The sequence below is a fragment of the Bos indicus genome, chromosome 15 (genome assembly GCF_029378745.1).
Source record: "Bos indicus isolate NIAB-ARS_2022 breed Sahiwal x Tharparkar chromosome 15, NIAB-ARS_B.indTharparkar_mat_pri_1.0, whole genome shotgun sequence".
In the NCBI taxonomy this organism is placed as follows: domain Eukaryota; kingdom Metazoa; phylum Chordata; class Mammalia; order Artiodactyla; family Bovidae; genus Bos; species Bos indicus.
In genome coordinates this window covers 79,821,742-79,843,764 of record NC_091774.1, presented here as the reverse complement: position 1 = coordinate 79,843,764, position 22,023 = coordinate 79,821,742, and the positions used below count along the sequence as shown (strand labels likewise).

Below are 22,023 nucleotides of genomic sequence, written 5' to 3'. Positions count from 1 at the left end.
GACACAAATAGGGCCTTAAATAGAAACCATACAATTAAAATACGCTTACATATAAATGAGGTTTATTTAATTAATTAGTAAACATTTGAAAATCCAGACTCATCTAGGATACAGTTGCATTGATTAATATTATTGCATGAGGCTTGTAGCATATTTTGAATAAAATATTCCACAATCAGGGATATTATCTACAATTATAACAATGAGATACAGTGAAATAACAGTCCATTTAAGCACCTAAAAATAACAGATATCCCAAACCAATATCTATTTTAGGTGCAAGAAAAGACTATTACACTTTCTCTAAAATCAGAATCTAAACAGGGAACACGTGTATACCTGTGGAGGATTCATGTTGATATATGGCAAAACCAATAAAATATTGTAAAGTTAAAAAATAAAATTAAAAAAAAACAGTGAATTTATAAAAATTGCAACTATTTTACATAAAATTTTTTCCAGTCACACCTACTAAACTTAGATTTCATAGACCCAGAGACTCTTGTTTCAAATCTGCTTATTTTATGTTTACACTATTATTCCATTTTCAATTATATATAATCTTCATCTATTCATGGAAAACATAAATGACAAATTTCCTCAAAATTACCCAAAAGAAATGATAACTGTCTACCCCTTCTATTGAACCATGGGTCTCATCATATACTTTAACTTTCAATTTTATTTAGTTAAAGCTGTTCTGCTAATTGCTTTGCTCATGACCTCCTTCACATCTTTGTTGCTGAGACTAAAAATCATAGAGTACAACATTTAGGAATTACTGTGGTGTAAAACATAGCCACCATTTCCCCCTGTTCTACAGACTCTTCAGTTGGACTTCTGAGACACATGAAGAAAAGATTTCCATAAAATATGGGGACCGCTGTCAAGTGGGGTCCACATGTAGAGAAAGCTTTCTTCCTTCTGCTGAGCACATTCTCAGGACACTGATAAGGATAAATGTGTTCAGTTCAGTTCAGTTCAGTTCAGTCACTCAGTCATGTCAGACTCATTGCGACTCCATGAACCACAGCACGCCAGGCCTCCCTGTCCATCACCAACTCCCGGAGTTCACTCAAACTCACGTCCCTCGAGTCGGTGATGCCATCCAGCCAACTCATCCTCTGTCATCCCCTTCTCCTCCTGCCTCCAATCCCTCCCAGCATCAGAGTCTTTTCCAATGAGTCAGCTCTTCGCATGAGATGGCCAAAGTACTGGAGTTTCAGCTTCAGCATCATTCCTTCCAAAGAACACCCAGGACTGATCTCCTTTAGAATGGACTGGTTTTATCTCCTTGCAGTCCAAGGGACTCTCAAGAGTCTTCTCCAACACCACAGTTCAAAAGCATCAATTCTTCAGCGCTCAGCCTTCTTCACAGTCCAACTCTCACATCCATACATGACCACTGGAAAAACCATAGCCTTGACTAGGCGGACCTTTGTTGGTAAAATAATGTCTCTGCTTTTGAATATGCTATCTAGGTTGATCATAACTTTCCTTCCAAGGAGTAGGCGTCTTTTAATTTCATGGCTGCAGTCACCATCTGTAGTGATTTTGGAGCCCCCAAAAATAAAGTCTGACACTGTTTCCACTGTTTCCCCATCTATTTCCCATGAAGTCTTGGGACTGGATACCATGATCTTCGTTTTCTGAATGTTGAGCTTTAAGCCAACTTTTTCACTCTCCACTTTCACCTTCATCAAGAGGCTTTTTAGTTCCTCTTCACTTTCTGCCATAAGGGTTGTGTCATCTGCATATCTGAGGTTATTGATATTTCTCCCGGCAATCTTGATTCCAGCTTGTGTTTCTTCCAGTCCAGCGTTTCTCATGATGTACTCTGCATATAAGTTAAATAAATAGGGTGACAATAAACAGCCTTGAAGTACTCCTTTTCCTATTTGGAACCTGTCTGTTGTTCCATGTCCAGTTCTAACTGTTGCTTCCTGACCTGCATATAGGTTTCTCAACAGGCAGGTCAAGTGGTCTGGTATTCCCATCTCTTTCAGAATTTTCCACAGTTTATTGTGATCCACACAGCCAAAGGCTTTGGCATAGTTAATAAAGCAGAAATAGATGTTTTTCTGGAACTCTCTTGCTTTTTCCATGATCCAGCAGATGTTGGCAATTTGATCTCTGGTTCCTCTGCCTTTTCTAAAACCAGCTTGAACATCAGGAAGTTCACAGTTCATATATTGCTGAAGCCTGGCTTGGGGAATTTTGAGCATTACTTTACTAGCGTGAGATGAGTGCAATTGTGCGGTAGTTTGAGCATTCCTTGGCATTGCCTTTCTTTGGGACTGGAATAAAAACTGACCTTTTCCAGTCCTGTGGCCACTGCTGAGTTTTCCAAATTTGCTGGCGTATTGCGTGCAGCACTTTCACAGCATCATCTTTCAGGATTTGAAAGAGTTCAACTGGAATTCAATCACCTCCACTAGCTTTGTTCGTAGTGATGCTTTATAAGGCCCACTTGACTTCACATTCCAGGATGTCTGGCTCTAGGTCAGTGATCACACCATCGTGATTATCTGGGTCGTGAAGATTTTTTTGTACAGTTCTTCTGTGTATTCTTGCCATCTGTTCTTAATATCTTCTGCTTCTGTTAGGTCCATGCCACTTCTGTCCTTTATCAAGCCCATCCTTGCATGAAATGTTCCCTTGGTATCTCTAATTTTCTTGAAGAGATCTCTAGTCTTTCCCATTCTGTTGTTTTCCTCTATTTCTTTGCATTGATCACTGAGGAAGGCTTTCTTACCTCTTCTTGGTATTCTTTGGAACTCTGCATTCAGATGTTTATATCTTTCCTTTGCTCCTTTGCTTTTCACTTCTCTTCTTTTCACAGCTATTTGTAAGGCCTCCCCAGACAGCCATTTTGCTTTTTTGCATTTCTTTTCCATGGTGATGGTCTTGATCCCTGTCTCCTGTACAATGTCACGAACCTCATTCCATAGTTCATCAGGCACTCTAATCTATCAGATCTAGGCCCTTAAATCTATTTCTGACTTCCACTGTATAGTGATAAGGAATTTGATTTAGGTCATACCTGTATGGTCTAGTGGTTTTCCCTACTTTCCTCAATTTGAGTCTGAATTTGGCAATAAGGAGTTCATGATCTGAGCCACAATCGGCTCCTGGTCTTGTTTTTGCTGACTGTACAGAGCTTCTCCATCTTTGGCTGCAAAGAATATAATCAATCTGATTTCGGTGCTGACCATCTGGTGACGTCCATGTGTAGAGTCTTCTCTTGTGTTTTTGGAAGAGGGTGTTTGTTATGATCAGTGCATTTTCTTGGCAAAACTCTGTACATCATTGCCCTGCTTCATTCCGTATTCCAAGGCCAAATTTGCCTGTTACTCCAGGTGTTTCTTGACTTCCTACTTTTGCGTTCCAGTCCAATATAATGAAAAGGACATCTTTTTTGGGTGTTAGTTCTAAAAGGTCTTGTAGGTCTTCATAGAACCGTTCAACTTCAGCTTCTTCAGCAATACTGGTTGGAGCATAAACTTGGATTACTGTGATATTGAATGGTTTGCCTTGGAAACAAACAGAGATCAATCTGTCATTTTTGAGATTGCATCCAAGTACTGCATTTCGGACTCTTTGGTTGACCATGATGGCTACTCCATTTCTTCTAAGAGATTCCTGCCTGCAGTAGTAGATATAATGGTCATCTGAGTTAAAATCACCCATTCCAGTCCATTTCAGTTCACTGATTCCTAGAATGTCGACATTCACTCTTGCCATCTCTTGTTTGACCACTTCCAATTTGCCTTGATTCATGGACCTCACATTCCAGGTTCCTATGCAATATTGCTCTTTACAGCATAAGACCTTGCTTCTATCACCAGTCACATCCAGAGCTGGGTATTCTTTTTGCTTTGGCTCCATCCCTTCATTCTTTCTGGAGTTATTTCTCCACTGATCTCCAGTAGCATATTGGGCACCTACTGACCTAGGAAGTTCCTCTTTCAGTATCCTATCATTTTGCTTTTTCATACTGTTCATGGGGTTCTCAAGGCAAGAATACTGAAGTGGTTTTCCATTCCCTTCTCCAGTGGACCACATTGTGTCAGATCTCTCCACTGTGACCCGCCCATCTTGGGTTGCCCCATGGGCATGGCTTAGTTTCATTGAGTTAGACAAGGCTGTGGTCCTAGTGTGATTAGATCGACTAGTTTTCTGTGAGTATGGTTTCAGTTTGTCTGCCCTCTGATGCCCTTTTGCAACACCTACCGTCTTACTTGGGTTTCTCTTACCTTGGGCTAAGTATCTTTTCATGGCTACTCCAGCAAGCGCAGCGGCTGCTCCTAACCTTGGAGGAGGGTTATCTCCTCACCACCGCCCTTCCTGACCTTCAACGTGGGATAGCTCCTCTAGGCCCTCCTGTGCCCGCACAGCCATGGCTCCTTGGACGTGGGGTTGGTCCTCCCAGCCGCCACCTCTGGCCTCGGGCATGTCGGTGTGGGGTAGCTCTTCCCAGCCGCTGCCCCTGACCTCAGACACGGGGTAGCTCCTCTTGGCCACCGCCCCCACCCCTGACCTCGGATGCGTGGTAGCTCCTCTCAGCCGACCCCCCTAACCTCGGACGCAAGGCAGCTCCTCTTGGCTGTTCCTGCGCCATCGCAGCCTGGCACTCTTGGCCACTGCCCCTGACCTCGGACGTGGGGTAACTCCTCTTGGCCGCCGCCCTTCGGGCATTGGGTCCTCCTGGCTTTTGCCCCTGACCTCAGACATGGGGTAGCTCCTCTCGGCCACGCTTAGTGCGCCGGTCGTTGCAGCCACCTGCGCTTAGTGCACCGGTCGTTGCAGCCGCCTGCATAGCTAAACAAAAATAAGCCAGAATATAAGATATTTTAAATACTGAAAGCAAGTATCTGTCTTTCTACATTCATACCCAAATAAATTCTCCTCTGAGAATGGACAAGTGATATTCTCAGATAAGTGGATAGAGAGGGACTCTCACTGAAAGAACTGATTAAGGATATATATCACACAGAATAAAACTAAACCATAAATGAAGAATGGGTGCCATATAATGTGAAAGTGAAGTCGCTCAGTCGTGTCCGACTCTTTGTGACCCCGTGGACTGTAGCCCACCAGGCTTCTCCGTCCATGGGATTCTCCAGCCAAGAATACTGGAGTGGGTTACTATAATAGTGAGAGAAAAATTGATAAATATGAAAGTTAAAGGAACATGAACATTGAATCACCATTTAATATAACTGTAATCATATACAATAAAGATAATATTTAAAGTTCATTAATAAATAATTTACTATTGATGATTTATTCTATACCTGCAAATGACAGTTTATAAGTTAGAAGCAGGATGAATTCATAATTAAAATATTGTATATTCCTTTTGGGAGAAGGCAATGGCACCCCACTCCAGTACTGTTGCCCACAAAATCCCATGGATGGAGGAGCCTGGTAGGCTGCAGTCCATGGGGTCGCTAAGAGTCAGACACGACTGAGCGACTTCACTTTCACTTTCCACTTTCATGCATTGGAGAAGGAAATGGCAACCCACTCGTGTTCTTGCCTGGAGAATCCCAAGGACGGAGAAGCCTGGTAGGCTGCAGTCCATGGGGTCGCACAGAGTCTGACACAACTGAAGCAACTTAGCAGCAGCAGCATATTCCTTTCATTATTTAATAGCAATGTAGATATACTGATTAATGAAGACTAAGTTAAGACAAGTATGCATACACAGTTTAAGGGAACTTACTAATAATAGAAAATAGAATGTGTCATAGTCAAACAAGGATTAAAAAGGAAAGAAAGTTGCAAAATATGATTTAATTCACAGTAGGTAAAGAGGAGAAAAAACACAAAAAAGTTTGTGAAAAGCACAAATTAAGTTGTCAGAAATATTCAAAAGTGTCAATATCCACAATAAAATAAGAAATAGTGATCAAAAGGACTCGGGGCCTGAAAATAAAAAAGGTAAAAAAAAAAAAAAAAGGTAAAAATAAACATACTGGACATAACCAACCAAAACCAAAAAATAAACAGCCAAATATATGTGAATATCAGACAAATAAGGCTTTTAGACTTTATACATCATAGAAGGGATAGAAAGTATAAGTGATCAAAGGAATAATACCAGTTCAGCAGTTGATAAGACCTAAAAATATAGTCTAAATAGTTTTAAAAACTACAAAAGAAAATAGGCAAGTCCACATCATCATTCTCCATTTTCATGTCTGAAAATTCAAACATCTGTAAGGACACTGAAGATCTGATAAAAGAAAATTTACTGGATAGACTTAATAGGACGCTGCTCTGCTCAGTTCCCATCTCTTCTAAGCATGTTTCAGTGTCATAGTCTTTCCCCCAGATATGCTTCAGGAGGAGATGACAAAGATGAGCCCTAGTGTCCATGACATGGAGAGGTGATGGATCTGAGTTTCTGAAACAATGAAATAAAAGGACCTGCTGTTATAGCACAGGGAGGACTGCTCAATATTCTACAATAGTCTAAATGGGTAAACAATTTGAAAAATATAGATACATGTATAGTTATAACTGAGTTGCTTTGCTGTACACCTAAAACTCACACAACATTGTTAATCAACTATGCTCCAAGATGATAAGAAAGCTGTGGCTGATATACACAATGGAGTATTATTCAGCCATTAAAAAGAATACATTCGAATCAGTTCTAATGAGGTGGGTGAAACTGGAGCCTATTATACAGAGTGAAGTAAGCCAGAAAGAAAAACACCAGTACAGTATACTAATGCATATGTATGGAATTTAGAAAGATGGTAACAATAATCCCGTATCAGTTCAGTTCAGTCGCTCAGTCATGTCCGACTCTTTGCGACCCCATGAATCGCAGCATGCCAGGCCTCCCTGTCCATCACCAACTCCCGGAGTTCACCCAGACTCACGTCCATCGAGTCAGTGATGCCATCCAGCCATCTCATCCTCTGTTGTCCCCTTCTCCTCTTGCCCTCAATCCCTCCCAGCATCAGAGTCTTTTCCAATGAGTCAAATCGTCACATGAGGTGGCCAAAGTACTGGAGTTTCAGCTTTAGCATCATTCCTTCCAAAGAAATCCCAGGGCTGATCTTCTTCAGAATGGACTGGTTGGATGTCCTCGCAGTCCAAGGGACTCTCAAGAGTCTTCTCCAACACCACAGTTCAAAAACATCAATTCTTCAGCGCTCAGCCTTCTTCACAGTCCAACTCTCACATCCATACATGACCACTGGAAAAACCATAGCCTTGACTAGACGGACCTTTGTTGGCAAAGTAATGTCTCTGCTTTTCAATATGCCATCTAGGTTGATCATAACTTTCCTTCCAAGGAGTAAGCATCTTTTCATTTCATGGCTGCAGTCACCATCTGCAGTGATTTTGGAGCCCCCCAAAATAAAGTCTGACACTGTTTCCACTGTTTCCCCATCTATTTCCCATGAAGAGATGGGACTGGATGCCATGATCTTCGTTTTCTGAATGTTGAGCTTTAAGCCAACTTTTTCACTCTCCACTTTCACCTTCATCAAGAGGCTTTCTAGTTCCTCTTCACTTTCTGCCATAAAGGTGGTGTCATCTGCATATCTGAGATTATTACGAGACAGCAAAAGAGACACTGGTGTATAGAACAGTCTTTTGGACTCTGTGGGAGAGGGAGAGGGTGGGATGATTTGGGAGAATAGCATTGAAACATGTATAATATTATATATGAAACGAGTCACCAGTCCAGGTTCAATGCATGATACTGAATGCTTGGGGCTGGTGCACTGGGATGACCCAGAGAGATGGTACAGGGAGGGAAGAGGGTTCAGGATGGGGAACACGTGTATACCTGTGGTGGATTCATGTTGATATATGGCAAAACCAATACAATATTGTAAAGTTAAAAAATTTAAAAAAATAGAAAAAAAATTTAAAAAATGAAAAATGTGGCATTGCATGATATCCTAACACTGCTAGTTATCCTGACTCTGGTAGTCTATGCTGCTTTATATTTTGGATGTATGCTGGAAATGGTTCATAACAAAACAACAAAAAAATGGAACCTCAAAACTAGTTTTGTGATGGTGATATAGATAGATTAAAACACTTAAAATATATAATAAAAATATTCTGTAGGATATTTAGGATTTACTTCAACAATCTTATGAATGAAGATTCTATTGGACCAGTACTAATAGCTAAAGATATATCTTGAAGTAATAACCTGAGATTCCTAAAGGTTTTCACTTCAATATAATTTGAATAAAAAAATACAAAAAAAAAAAATCCAACAAGCAAGTTCACATATTTGGTGACTATGGGTAATATAGATAGAATAATCTGTTTTTTGCTAATGTTATAGAGCAATGACAATGCTGTTTGGTCTTGTGTCTTAATATATGTGTGGTATTATTTTAATATACTGAGTCAAAACTAACAATTTGATAACATTCTTCCAAGTCTCATAGGTGAATTATAAAAGGAAAAGAATAGTCAATAGGCAAAATGACTTGTTAAATTAAAGTGCTCACTGATTGATCAGAGAATACAGATATGTTACATACCAGTAACCAAAATGTCTACACTATTTGGCAAATAGCTTCTCTTGAATCGCTCTTCTTACTGCTTTTTATACATTTTTTCCACCAGTGGATCTTCCTAACCCAGTTCTGAAACCTGAATTTTCTGAGTCCCCTGAACTGCAAGCAGATCCTTTACCACTTAGCCACTGGAAAAGCCTCTTTAACATTTCTAAAAATTGTAAATCACTATGCTGAACACCAGGCTTTCCTGGTGGCTCAGACTCTAAAGAATCTGCCTGCAATGTGGGAGACCTGGGTTCGATTTCTGAGTTGGGAAGATACCCTAGAGAGGGGCATGTCAACCCACTTGAGTATTCTTGCCTGGAGAATCCCCATGGATTAGAGGAGCCTGGCAGGCTACAGTCCATGGGATCACAAAGAGTCGGACACGACTGAGCAACTTTCAGATGTTGTATACCTGAAACTTAAAATTACAAATCAGTTATAAATCATTTTTTTTGTCTTTTACTTTATTTTTTTTCAATAATGCACTCACTTTATTTTTTACCATAATTCATTTTAATTTTTAAATTTTATTTTATTTTTTAACTTACAATATTGTATTGGTTTTGCCATATATCAAAATGAATCCGCCACAGGTATACATGTGTTCCCCATCCTGAACCCTCCTCCTCTTCCCTCCCCATACCCTCCTTCTGGGTCGTCCCAGTGCACAAGCCCCAAGCATCCAGTATTGTACATCAAACCTGGACTGGCGACTCGTTTCATATATGATATTACACGTTTCAATGCCATTCTCCCAAATCATCCCACCCTCTCCTTCTCCCACAGAGTCCAAAAGACTGTTCTATACATCAGTGTCTCTTTTGCTGTCTTGTATACAGGGTTAGGGTTAGGGTATTACTCAGCCATTAAAATGAATACATTTGAATCAATTCTAATGAGGTGGATGAAACTGGAACCTATTATATGGAGTGAAGTAAGCCAGAAAGAAAAACACCATTACAGTATACTAATGCATATACATGGAATTTAGAAAAATCAGTTTTTTAAAAAATCAACTTGATTTACCTAACAGAACCAAGTTCTGCTCAACTCTCATCTCTTCTGAGTTTTCCAGCATCGTGAGCTTCCCCAACTTGTATGTCCCGGGGGAGACGCCAAAGGTGAGCAGTCAGGTCCATGAAGTGGAGATTTGTGCAAATTTGAAACAAGTGTCACTGTGTGAAAACTTAATGATGATTAGTTATGCTTCAAAAAGTGTTCTTTATATCATTCACTATTTTTGTCTGTGAGCTGTTAACAGAGCATAATTTAAAAAAAAAAAGTGAAACCCTAATATAAGTTAGTGCTGGAGGCATTTTGGTTAAAAAATTTTTTAAAGAAATAATTTTTAAAAATCTAAAGGAAATTTGGCATTTCTGTCAAACATTTAATCAATGAGGATTCCGTTAGTATAGTTCTTAAGTAGTAATTTAAGATACCCAAAGATCTTGGATATATAATGTGAACAAAGGGAAAAACCAACCAACCAAAGAAAAAACTTTTCTCCTTATACGATTGACAAGTTTTGGAAAATAATTTGGAAAATATTAAACCCCTCAAATCAAACAAATTGGCATTGTCTTAGGATCATTGGTAATTCTGCCTTTTATAACTTTCTACCTTAATGAGTACTGTGCACAGAATTATCTGTCCTTTACTAATATTACAAAAATAGCAATGCTGTCTGGTCTTGTCATTGAATTTCCACGTGGTATTCCTTTTAAATACACTGAAATGACACAAGCTAATGATCTGACAGATTCTTTTCAAAAGGAAAAACTAAGTCAATGACAAAAAGTGACTTATTAATTTAAAATTCTCTCTAATTGGTCAGAAAATACAAATATACTACATACCTCTGGCCAATTAAACCTCTGTACCTAATTAAACAAAAATTTTCTCTTGCATTACTCTCCTTATTGCTCTTTTAACATCTTTGTTCCAAAGGCTGTAGATCAAAGGGTTAAGCATAGGACTCAGAAAGATATAAAAATCAGCTGCAATTTTGGTCTGTTCTACAGATGCCTCAGAAGGCGGCCTCAGATACATCCAGAACAGTGTGCCATAAAACATAGTGACAACTGTCAGATGAGCCCACCAGGTGGAGAAGGCCTTGCGCCTCCCTTCTGGAGAACGCATTTGCAGAATGGCTGTAAAGATGAAAATGTAGGAAATGAGGATGATGGTGAGAGAAAACACGAGATTGGAACCAGCCACCACGAACATGGCAGTTTCATTGACATGAGTGTCTGAGAAGGCCAGGACTAGGAGAGGTGGGTCCGCACAATAAAAGTGGTTGATTTCATTGGGTCCACAGAAGGAGAGGTGGAGCATCAGGATGGTCTGTGCAAGACCGTTTGCAAAGCCATATGTATAAGATGTAGCAACGAGAGAGAGGCAGACACCTGGGGACATTTTGCTGCCATATAACAAGGGTTTGCAGATGGCCGTGTAGCGGTCATAAGCCATTGCTGTGAGCATATAGCTATCTGTGAGCCCCAAGGAAATGAAAAAGTCAAACTATATAAAGCAACCAAGGAAGGAAATAGTTTTTCTCTTGGATAAAAGATTGACCAGCATCTGAGGAGTGACATTGGTAGCATAACAGAGATCTACAAAGGAGAGGTGGCTGAGGAAGAAGTACATTGGAGTCTGAAGCTTTGAGTCAGTTCTGATTAACAAAATCATGCTCACATTGCCGAAGACTGTGATCAGGTAGATGACTAGGAAGACCACAAAAAGGACAGGCTGCAACTCAACTCGATCTGTCAGTCCCAGGAGGATAAACTCAGTCACTTCTGTGTAGTTTTCCCTTAACATTGTGTTTGCTCAGCTTCCAATGATGTCTAAAGTAAATGAAATAAAAATGCATTTTTTTTATCATTTTCCATTACTCACATCATCAATGCCTACTTCTTTCAAACTTCTAAATACATATTGCATAAATAAGTTACATAGGGGACTTTCTAGGTGATCCAGCAGTTAAAACTTTATTTTGCAATGCAGGGAACGAGGATTTGAACCCCTTTTAGGGAGCTATGATCCCACATGCCTCATGGCCAAAAAAAGCCAAAACATAAAACAGAAGCAATAGTATAAGAAATTCAGTAGTTTTTAAAAATGTTCCACATCAAATTTTTCTTTAAATATCCAGAAATAACCTAGTAATCATGCACTAGATGCTTTAATATTTAACTTAATATAGAGCACAATTACATAGTTTCAAATGCTTTTCTGCAAGTCTTTTCATAGTTGAGAAGCTTAGATCTTTTCTACAAATCATTATCATGAATAGGTCACTTACAATCCCTTTAAATATTGCTTTTCTTTAAAACTATGATTCTTTGTTTTCAGGATGATTTTGATGTGGTGTCTAAAGTGTCAGTAATTGAAATTCATTCTGTTCCCCCAACAGGTGAACCATTTAGAGAAACGGAACAGATATATCTTTATAGAACCAGTGTCTGCCTACCTGCCACTCTAACCTCAAGGTCATTTTCAAGCTAGTCCCTCACCCTGTGATGCATGTTCATTTTATCCACACTTGCCTATCTCAGGTTGCCCTTACATTACCAAATCTTACTTCAGTAAGATATCCCAGGCTCTCCTTAGCTTTGTATATTTCAGCCAATTATTTAGGGCAATAATTGACTTAGCAGCAGCAGCAATTGGCTCATGGGACACAAAATTAAATTGGCATTTTTGTATAAATACAGGTAAAAATACAGTACATAAACAATATGTGATTATTTTTATATATCCAGATTTATCAGTGATGTTAAATATTAAAGGAGGGAATAATTGGGATAAAATAATGTATTAAAAATGTCCCCTTGAGGAGAAGACAATTTTTTAAAAAGTGATTGACATACCCATCCCCAAATTGTAATAATTTTGTTGTCACTTTACCTCATTTTAACTCTTTCAGAATGTAAGAATAAGCTGTATGATAGAGATTCAATTTGAGTTCTTTAAAGGTCACACTGATAATAATAACCTTATTTTTTATAAAACTGAGAGAGTATGTAAGAAATCATAAAGTGCATTTTGCAACTTTTGTACATGATAAAGGAGACCATTTCCTTGGAAGAAAATCTATGATGATCCTAGACAGCATATTAAAAAGCAGAGACATTACTTTGCTGACAAAGGTCTGTCTAGTCTAAAGTATGGATTTTCCAGTAGTCAGGTATGGATGTAAGAGTTGGACCATAAAGAAAGCTGAGCACCTAAGAATTGATGTTTTTGAGCTGTGGTGTTGGAGAAGACTCTTGAGAGTCCCTTGGATTGCAAGGAGATCCAACCAGTTCATCCTAAGAAATCAGTCCTGAACATTCATTGGAAGGACTGATACTGAAGCTGAAGCTCCAGTACTTTGGCCACCTGATGTGAAGAACTGACTTGGCAAGGTAATCTTAGAGAGTAGTGGACAGAAATGGCTCGCGACACTATAAAGCTTTCTATTCTTGACAGACACTCTCGACCTGAGGCTGTGTCTTGTACCCTTTGATCTATTTCTTTTTCCATTTTGATACCACTCCATGGTATATTTATAGATATTTGTACTATGAGAAAAATAGAATTTTGCTTAGCCGGTAAAGAATATGCCTGCAATGCAGGAGACCCCACTTTGATTGCAGGGTCCAGAAGATCCCCTGATGAAGGGATAGGCTACCCACTCCAGTATTCTTGGGCTTCCCTGGTGGCTCAGATGGTAAAGCATCAGCCCTCAATGCAGAAGACCTGGGTTTGATCCCTGGATTGGGAAAATCCCCTGGAGGAGGCCATGGCAACCCACTCCAGTATTCCTGCCTGGAGAATCATCATGGGCAGAGAAGTCTGGTGGGCTACAGTCCATGGGGTCACAAAGAGTCAAACAAGATTGAGTGACTAAGCACACACCACAGCAAACTGTTCAATACATAGTCCTACTGGAGAAAGAAGGTGACTTCCCAGTGACAGCACAAATATGAAGAAGCTGAGAAATTTATACCATAATTGTCACAGAGGGATCAGCACCCTAGGGTTCAATTATTTCTCACAGAAAATCATTTAGACTATAAACCACCTTGAGTGATTTACTCTTTTTAAAATCTTAAGCCCACTGAGGCCATGATTCTTGCCTCTCCCCAGTATCTTCAGGGAATCAAATCTTCTGAAATGGTATACTAATGGGATTCATTTTTTTTTTTAACTTGTGCCTAAATGTCTTGATATTTTGAGACTTGACTTGGGTAAGTTATTAAGTTATCATGCAGATAGATGACTGAATGATATAGGAAAACCATCAGACAGTCAGATAACTTTTGCTGCATTTGGACTACTTATTTACTGATTCTGAACCTTGCTCTTTATATTTTAATTGTTATAATAATAAACACATAGCAAATAGAACACCATGGATATACAGATATATAAATGTGCTAATGATGCTTCCTGTGTTAGTATAGACCATCTATACAGTTTACCTTTTTTATCTTTTTCTTTTTTGGTCTACCTGGAGCTTAATTCTTAAATTACATCAATAGGGCTCCTTGAGTGTCTAGTTTCCATATGAGTTAGGCAATGGAACAAACCAGGAGCATAACAGAAATGAGAGGAAGAGAAAAGTATCCAAACTTCATTTTCTCCCAGGTTTACAATGAAGTGTTAAGGTGGCTGCACCTTTTCAAGGAAAATTCCTGCTAAGGTGTGTGTTGAAAACGTGGCCTGGCAAGCTTTTCCTGGATCTTATGACACTAGAATCCTGACAGAGGCCCTGTGTTGACTGCTTCAGTACTGGTATGACAATTGCCTTATGAACTTAGCCTACAGGTACTTCAAGTTCTTGGACTGATTCACTTAACACTGCCAGTATTCTCCTTATTAAATTAAATTCTTTCCATTAAATTCTCTTAAGTTAAAACATCTGAGTAGGATTTTGATTTGTCTCACATCCCTGACCCAGACCAGAGTGTTGCACAATAATTGCTCAATAAAGGTTGCGATTGAAGTGATATTTCTGGCTTCGCCATTGCTGGATACTAAAAGGACCATTGAATCATCATCCTTCTGGGTCATGGATCACTTGAAGACTACACACAGGAGTCAGAGATTAAAATTACTAGAATTGTGCTGTACTTATTCACTCAACTAGTCTGACTCTTTGTGACTTCATGGACTGTCGCCTACCAGGCACCTCTGTCCATGGGGATTCTCCAGGCAAGAATGCTAGAGTGGGTTGCCATGGCCTCCTCCAGTGGATCTTTCCAATCCAGGGGTTGTACCCAGGTCTTTGCATTGCAGGCAGATTGTTTACTGTCTGAGTCACCAAGGAAGCCCAAAAACACTGGAGTGGGTAGCCTACTCCTTCTGCAGGGGAACTTCCTGACCCAGGAATTGAACCAGGGTCTCCTGCATTGCAGGTGGATTCTTTAGCAGCTAAAATACCAGCATTATTGCAGATAAAACTGGATATGAGAATATGGCTTATACATGCTTCTCCACCCCTTTCTTGAGAATTAGAGTCACCTGGGCAAACAGAATAGTAAGATAATTCTTGCTCCCTCCTCCCCTTTGACATGATCAAGCAGCATCTCTGACTGAGATGGACATGGGTATCAACTACACAGAGCAGAAAAGGACATTTCTATTGATGATGAGGCACCTCTGGTGATCTTTTTCATCATGTCATGTGTTTCCATTCATCAAACCAGTGTAGTTAAGTGGGAATCTATAGAGAGGATCTGAAGTGCCCCTCAAAATCAACACTGCTTTTACACTTGCCTCTGGATATCTTTGAAAGAAAGATAATGTACACTATTGTACAGTAGAATACACAAAAGCACAACCATTTGTAGAGGATTTACACACATAATGTACACCAGTCATGAGAACTAACTTATGTAATTCAACATGTGAACAACACATTCACATCTTTGAAAATTCAGAGTTTGAAGGTTCATATGTAAAGGACTTATTGTATATGAATACAGTTTTGCTGTTTGTGAGAACATGGATTCACTTGGAGGGCATTAAACTGCTGAAATAATGCATAAAAAGAAAACACACACAAATGTTGTATGATATGACATGTATGTGGAATAGCAAAAATACAACAAACTTGATAAGTAAACAAAAAAGCAAACTCGCAAATATAGGAACAAAACTATGGCTACCTGTGGGGAGAAGGAAGTGGGGAAAGGCAATATAGGGTTAGGGGGAAATCGAGTTATTATAAGAATATGTAAAATCATGTGTTTGAAACTCTTGAAAATTTTAAAGCATTGCAGAATTTTAAAAATCTTTCACTAAACGAGGATGGAGGTCCTAAGATGGCAGAGGAATAGGGTGGGGAGACCACTTTCTCCCCCACAAATTCATAGAAGGGTCATTTGAACACTGAGCAAATTCTACAAAACAACTTCTGAATGCTGGCAGAGGACACCAGGCAACCAGAAAGGCAACCCATTCTCTTCGAAAGGAGATGTTTTATCATCAGTGTGATATGGATGAAGAAGACTTGAGGCTACTGTAAGACTGAAAACCAGAGGCAGGAGGCTTAAATCCAAAACTTGAGAACACCAGAAAACTCCTGACTCCAAGGAACATTAATTGACAAGAGCTCATCCAAAAGCCTCCATAGCTACACTGAAACCAAGCCCCACCAAAGAGCCAACAAGTTTCAGAGCAAGACATACCAAGCTAATTCTCTAGCAACACAGGAACATAACCCTGAGCATTAATATACAGGTGGCCAAAAGTCACACCAAACCCATAGACACCTCAAAACTCACAACTTTATACTTCATTGCACTCCAGAGAGAAGAGATCCAGCTTCACCCACCAGAACACCAATGCAAACTTCCCTAACCAGGAACCCTCGACAAGCCACTCATCCAAACCCTCCCCCAGGGAGGAACCTTCACAATAAAGAGGAACCACAAACTTCCAGCATACAGAAAGGCCACTCCAAACACAGCAATCTAAACAAGATGAAAAGGCAGATAAATATTCAGCAGGTAAAAGAACATGATAAATGCCCACCAAACCAAACAAAAGAGGAGGAGATAGGGAGTCTATTTGAAAAAGAATTCAGAATAATGATAGTGAAAATGACCCCAAATCTTGAAAACAAAATGGAGTTACAGATAGTCTGGAGACAAGGATTGAGAATATGCAAGAAATGTTTCACAAGCACCTAGAAGAAATAAAAGAGTCAATCAATAATGAATAATGCAATAACTGAGATCAAAAGCACTCTGGAGGGAACCAACAGTAGAATAACTGAGGCAGAAGATAGGATTAGTGAGGTGGAAGATAGAATGATGGAAATAAATGAAGCAGGGAGGAAAAAATAAAAAAAAGAAAAAGAAATGAGGACAACTTCAGAGACCTCTGGAACAGTGTCAAATTCCCTAACATTCGAATCATAAGAGTCCCAGAAGAACACAAAAAGAAAGGTCATGAGAAATACTTGAGACAACAGTTGAAAAGTTCCCTACAGTGGTGAAGGAAATAGCCATCCGAGTCCAAAAAACCAAGCATGTCCAAACAGAATAAACCCAAGGAGAAACACACCAAGGCACATATTAATCAAATTAATTAAGATCAAACACAAAGAATGAATATTATCTTTCAACAGAAACTCTTCAGGCCAGAAGGGAATGGCAGGACATAAAGTGATGAAAGAAAAAAGCCTACAACCCAGATTACTGTACTCAGCAAGGATCTCATCCAAATATGAAGGAGAAATCAAAAGTTTTACAGACAAGCAAAAGCCGAGAGAATTCAGCAGCACCAAACAAGTTCTCCAACAAATGCTAAATGATCTTCTCTAGACAGGAAACACAGAAAGGGTGTATAAACTCGAAACCAAAACAACAAAGTAAATTGAAACGGGATCATACTTATCAATAATTACCTTAAATGTAAATGGTTTAAATGCCCTAACCAAAAGACAAAGACTGGCTGAATGGATACAAAAAAAAGATCCCTATATATGCTGTTTACAAAAGACCCACCTCAAACCAAGGGACACATACAGACTGAAAGTGAAGGGCTGGAAAAAGATATTTCATGCAAATAGAGACCAAAAGAAAACAGGAATAGCAATACTCAGATAAAATAGACTTTGAAATAAAGGCTGTGAAAAGAGACAAAGAAGAACACTACATAATGATCAAAGGATCAATCCAAGAAGAAAATAAAACAATTATAAATATATATGCAACCAACATAGGCATACCACAATATGTCAGGCAAATGCTAACAAGTATGAAAGTAGAAATTAACAGTAACACAATAATAGTGGAAGACTGTAATACCCCACTTAAACCTATGGATAAATCAACTAAACAGAAAACTAGCAAGGAAACACAAACTTTAAATGATACAATGGACCAGTTAGACCTAACTGATATCTATAGGACCTTTCTCCCCTCCCCCAAAAAATGAATTTCACCTTTTTCTCAAGTGCATATGGAACCTTCTCCAGGATAGATCACATCCTGGCCATAAATCTACCCTTGGTAAATTCCAAAAAATGGAAATCACTTCAAGTCTCTTTTCTGATCACAATGCGGTAAGATTAGATGTCAACTACAGGGGGAAAAAAAAAAAAAACTATTAAAAATGCAAACACATGGAGGCTAAACAACACACTTCTGAATAACCAACAAATCACAGAAGAAATTTTAAAAAAAGAAATAAAAATATGCATAGAAACTAATGAAAATGAAAACACAACCCAAAACCTATGGGATTCAGTAAAAGCAGTGCTAACGGGAAGGTTCATAACAATACAAGCTTACCACAAGAAACAAGATAAAGATCAAATAAAAACCTAAGTCTACTCATAGAGCAACTAGAAAGAGAAGAAATGAAGAACCCCAGGGTTAGTAGAAAGGAAGAACTCATAAAAATTAGGGCAGAAATAAAGGGGAAAAAAGAAAAAAGAAACAAAGAAAACTATAGCAAAAATCAACAAAGCTAAAAGCTGGTTCTTGAGAAGATGAATAAAATAGCCAAACCATGGCTCTGGGAGGTGGGAGGGGCTTCACGGGAAAAAAAAAAAAAAAAAAAAAGCCAAACCATTAGCCAGACTCTTCAATAAAAAAAATGGAGAAGAATCAAATCAACAAAATTAGAAATTAAAATGGAAACATCACAACAGACAACACAGAAATACAAAGGATCATAAGAAACTACTATCAGCAACTATATGCCAATAAAATGGACAACTTGCAAGAAATGGGAAAATTCTTAGAAAAGTATAACTTTCCAAAACTGACCAAGGAAGAAATACAAAATCGTAACAGACCTATCACAAGCACAGAAATTGAAACTATAATCAGAAATCTTCTATCAAACAAAAGCCCAGGACCAGATAGCTTCACAGCTGAATTTTACCAAAAAATTCTACCATTCTACCATTTAGAGAAGAGCTAACACCTATCCTCCTCAAACTCTTCCAGAAAATTGCAGAGGAAGGTAAACTTCCAAACTCATTCTAAGAGGCCACCATCACCCTAATACCAAAACCAAATAAAGATGCCACAAAAAAATAAAACTACCAGCCAATATCACTGATGAACATAGATGCAAAAATCCTTAACAAAATTCTAGCAAACAGAATCCAACAGCATATCAAAAAGATCTACATCATGACGAAGTGGGCTTTATCCCAGGAATGCAAGGATTCTTCAATATTTACAGATCAATCAATGTAATATAGCACATTAACAAATTGAAATATAAAAGCCATATGATTATTTTAATAGATGCTGAGAAATCCTTTGACAAAATTCAACATCCATTTACAATAACAACCCTCCAGAAAGCATGCATAGAAGGAACATACCTCAACATAATAAAAGCAATATATGATAAACCCACAGCTAACATTATCCTCAATGGTGAAAAATAGAAAACATTTCCTCTAAAGTCAGGAACAAGACAAGGGTGCCCACTCTCACCACTACTATTCAACATAATTTTGGAAGTTTTAGCCACAGAAGAAGAAAAGAAATGAAATCCAGATTGGAAAAAAAGTAAAACTCTCACTGTTTGCAGATGACATGATCCTCTACATAGAAAACCCTAAAGACTCCACCAAAAAATTACTATGCTATGCTATGCTAAGTCACTTCAGTCATGTCCGACTCTGTGTGACCCCATAGACGGTAGCCTACCAGGCTCCCCCGTCCCTGGGATTCTCCAGGCAAGAACACTGGAGTGGGTTGCCATTTCCTTCTCCAATGCATGAAAGTGAAAAGTGAAAGTGAAGTCGCTCAGTCGTGTCCAACTCTTAGCTAATCAATGAATATAGTAAAATTGCAGGATATAAAATTAACACACAGAAATCTCTTGCATTCCTATACACTAACAATGAGTAAACAGAAAGAGAAATTAAGGAAACAATTCCATTCACCATTGCAACAAAAAGAATAAAATACTTAGGAGTAAATCTACCTAAGAAAAAAAAAAAGACCTATATATAGAAAACTATAAAACATTGATGAATGAAATCAAAGATGACACAAATAGATGGAGAAATATACCATGTTCATGGATTGGAAGAATCTATATAGTGAAAATCCGTATACTATCCAAAACAATCTATAGATTCAATGCAATCCGTATCAAGCTACCAACGGTATTTTTCAGAGAACTGGAATAAATAATTTTGCAATTTGTATGGAAATACAAAAACCTCGAATAGTGAAAGCAATCTTTAGAAAGAAGAATGGAACTGGAAGAATCAACCTGCCTAACTTCACACTATACTACAAAGCTACAGTCATCAAGACAGTATAGTACTGGCACAAAGACAGAAATATAGATCAATGGAACAAAATAGAAAGCCCAGAGATAAATCCTCAGACCTTATCTTTGACAAAGGTGGCAAGAATATACAATGGAGAAAGACAATCTGTTTAACAAGTGGTGCTGGGGAAACTGGTCAACTACTTGTAAAAAAAAAAAAAAAAAAAAGAATGAATCTAGAACACTTTCTAACATCATACACAAAAATAAACTCAAAATGGATTAAAGATCTAAATGTAAGACCAGAAACTATAAAACTCCTAGAGGAAAACATAAGCAGAACACTCTCTGACATAAATCACAGCAGGATCCTCTATGACCCACCTCCCAGATTAATGGAAATAAAAGCAAAAATAAACAAGTGGGACCTAATTAAAAGCTTGTGCACAGCAAAGGAAACTATAAGTAAGGTGAAAAGACAGCCTTCAGAATGGGAGAAAATAATAGCAAGGGAAGCAATTGACAAAGAATTAATCTCGAAAATATACAAGCAGCTCCTGCAGCTCAATTCTAGATAAATAAACCACCCAGTTAAAAAATGGGCCAAAGAACTAAACAGATATTTCTCCAAAGAAGACATACAGATGGCTAATACACACATGAAAAGATATTCAACATCACTTATTATCAGAGAAATGCAAATCAAAACCACAATGAGGTATTATCTCACGTCAGTCAGAATGGCTGCTGTCAAAAAGTCTACAAACAACAAATGCTGAAGAGGGTGCACAGAAAGTGGCAAAGATGATGGATGTCACTTCCATAATTAGGCTATATAAAATTGTGACTTTTGTCTTGCCAGTAGTATCTCTTTCTCTCTGGATTTGAGATAAAGCAGATATATTGTGAGTTTCCTTAGGAAGATACCATTGTGACAATGAACTGTGTGTGGACACTTTCAGGAGACAACAAGAAACTGAAGCCAATGAGGTACCATCTCACGCTGGTCAGAATGGCTGCTATCAAAAAGTCTACCAACAATAAATGCTGGAGAGGGTGTGGAGGAAAAGGAACGCTCTTACACTGTTGGTGGGAATGCAGACTAGTACAGCCACTATAGAGAACAGTGTGGAGATTCCTTAAAAATTGGGAATAGAACTACCATATGAACCAGTAATCCCATTACTGGGCATACACACCAAGAAAACCAGAATTGAAAGAGACATGTGTACCCCGATGTTCACTGCAGCACTGTTTACAACAGCCAGGACATGGAAGCAACCTACATGTTCATTGGTAGATGAGTGGATAAGAAAGCTGTGGTACATATACACAACGGAGTATTACTCAGCTATTAAAAAAAATGCATTTGAATCAGTTCTAATGAGGTGTATGAAACTGGAGCCTGTTATACAGAGTGAAGTAAGTCCAAAGAAAAACACCAATACAGTATATTAATGCACATATATATGGAATTTAGAAAGATGGTTACCATGACTCTCTGTGCAAGACAGAGACACAGATGTAAAGAACAGCCTTTTGAACTCTGTGGGAGAAGGCAAGGATGGGATGATCTGAGAGAATTGCTTTGAAACATGTATGTTATTGAAAGGTTTTCATTGACCCATGAAAAGACGCCAGGATTCTTGGCCTCTGGAGGAGAATTCAACCCAGGGCCAGAGACGAGGTTTGATCGCTCAGAGCTTTTGTGTAACAAAGTTTT

At 38.6% G+C, this 22,023-nt stretch overlaps 2 pseudogenes; both read right to left on the bottom strand.

Moving 5' to 3' along the window:
- LOC139187197 (olfactory receptor 5M9-like) overlaps positions 1–22,023 on the bottom strand; it is a 203,973-nt pseudogene that overhangs the window by 18,737 nt on the left and 163,213 nt on the right.
- On the bottom strand, positions 682–11,375 carry LOC139187195 (olfactory receptor 5M5-like; annotated as a pseudogene).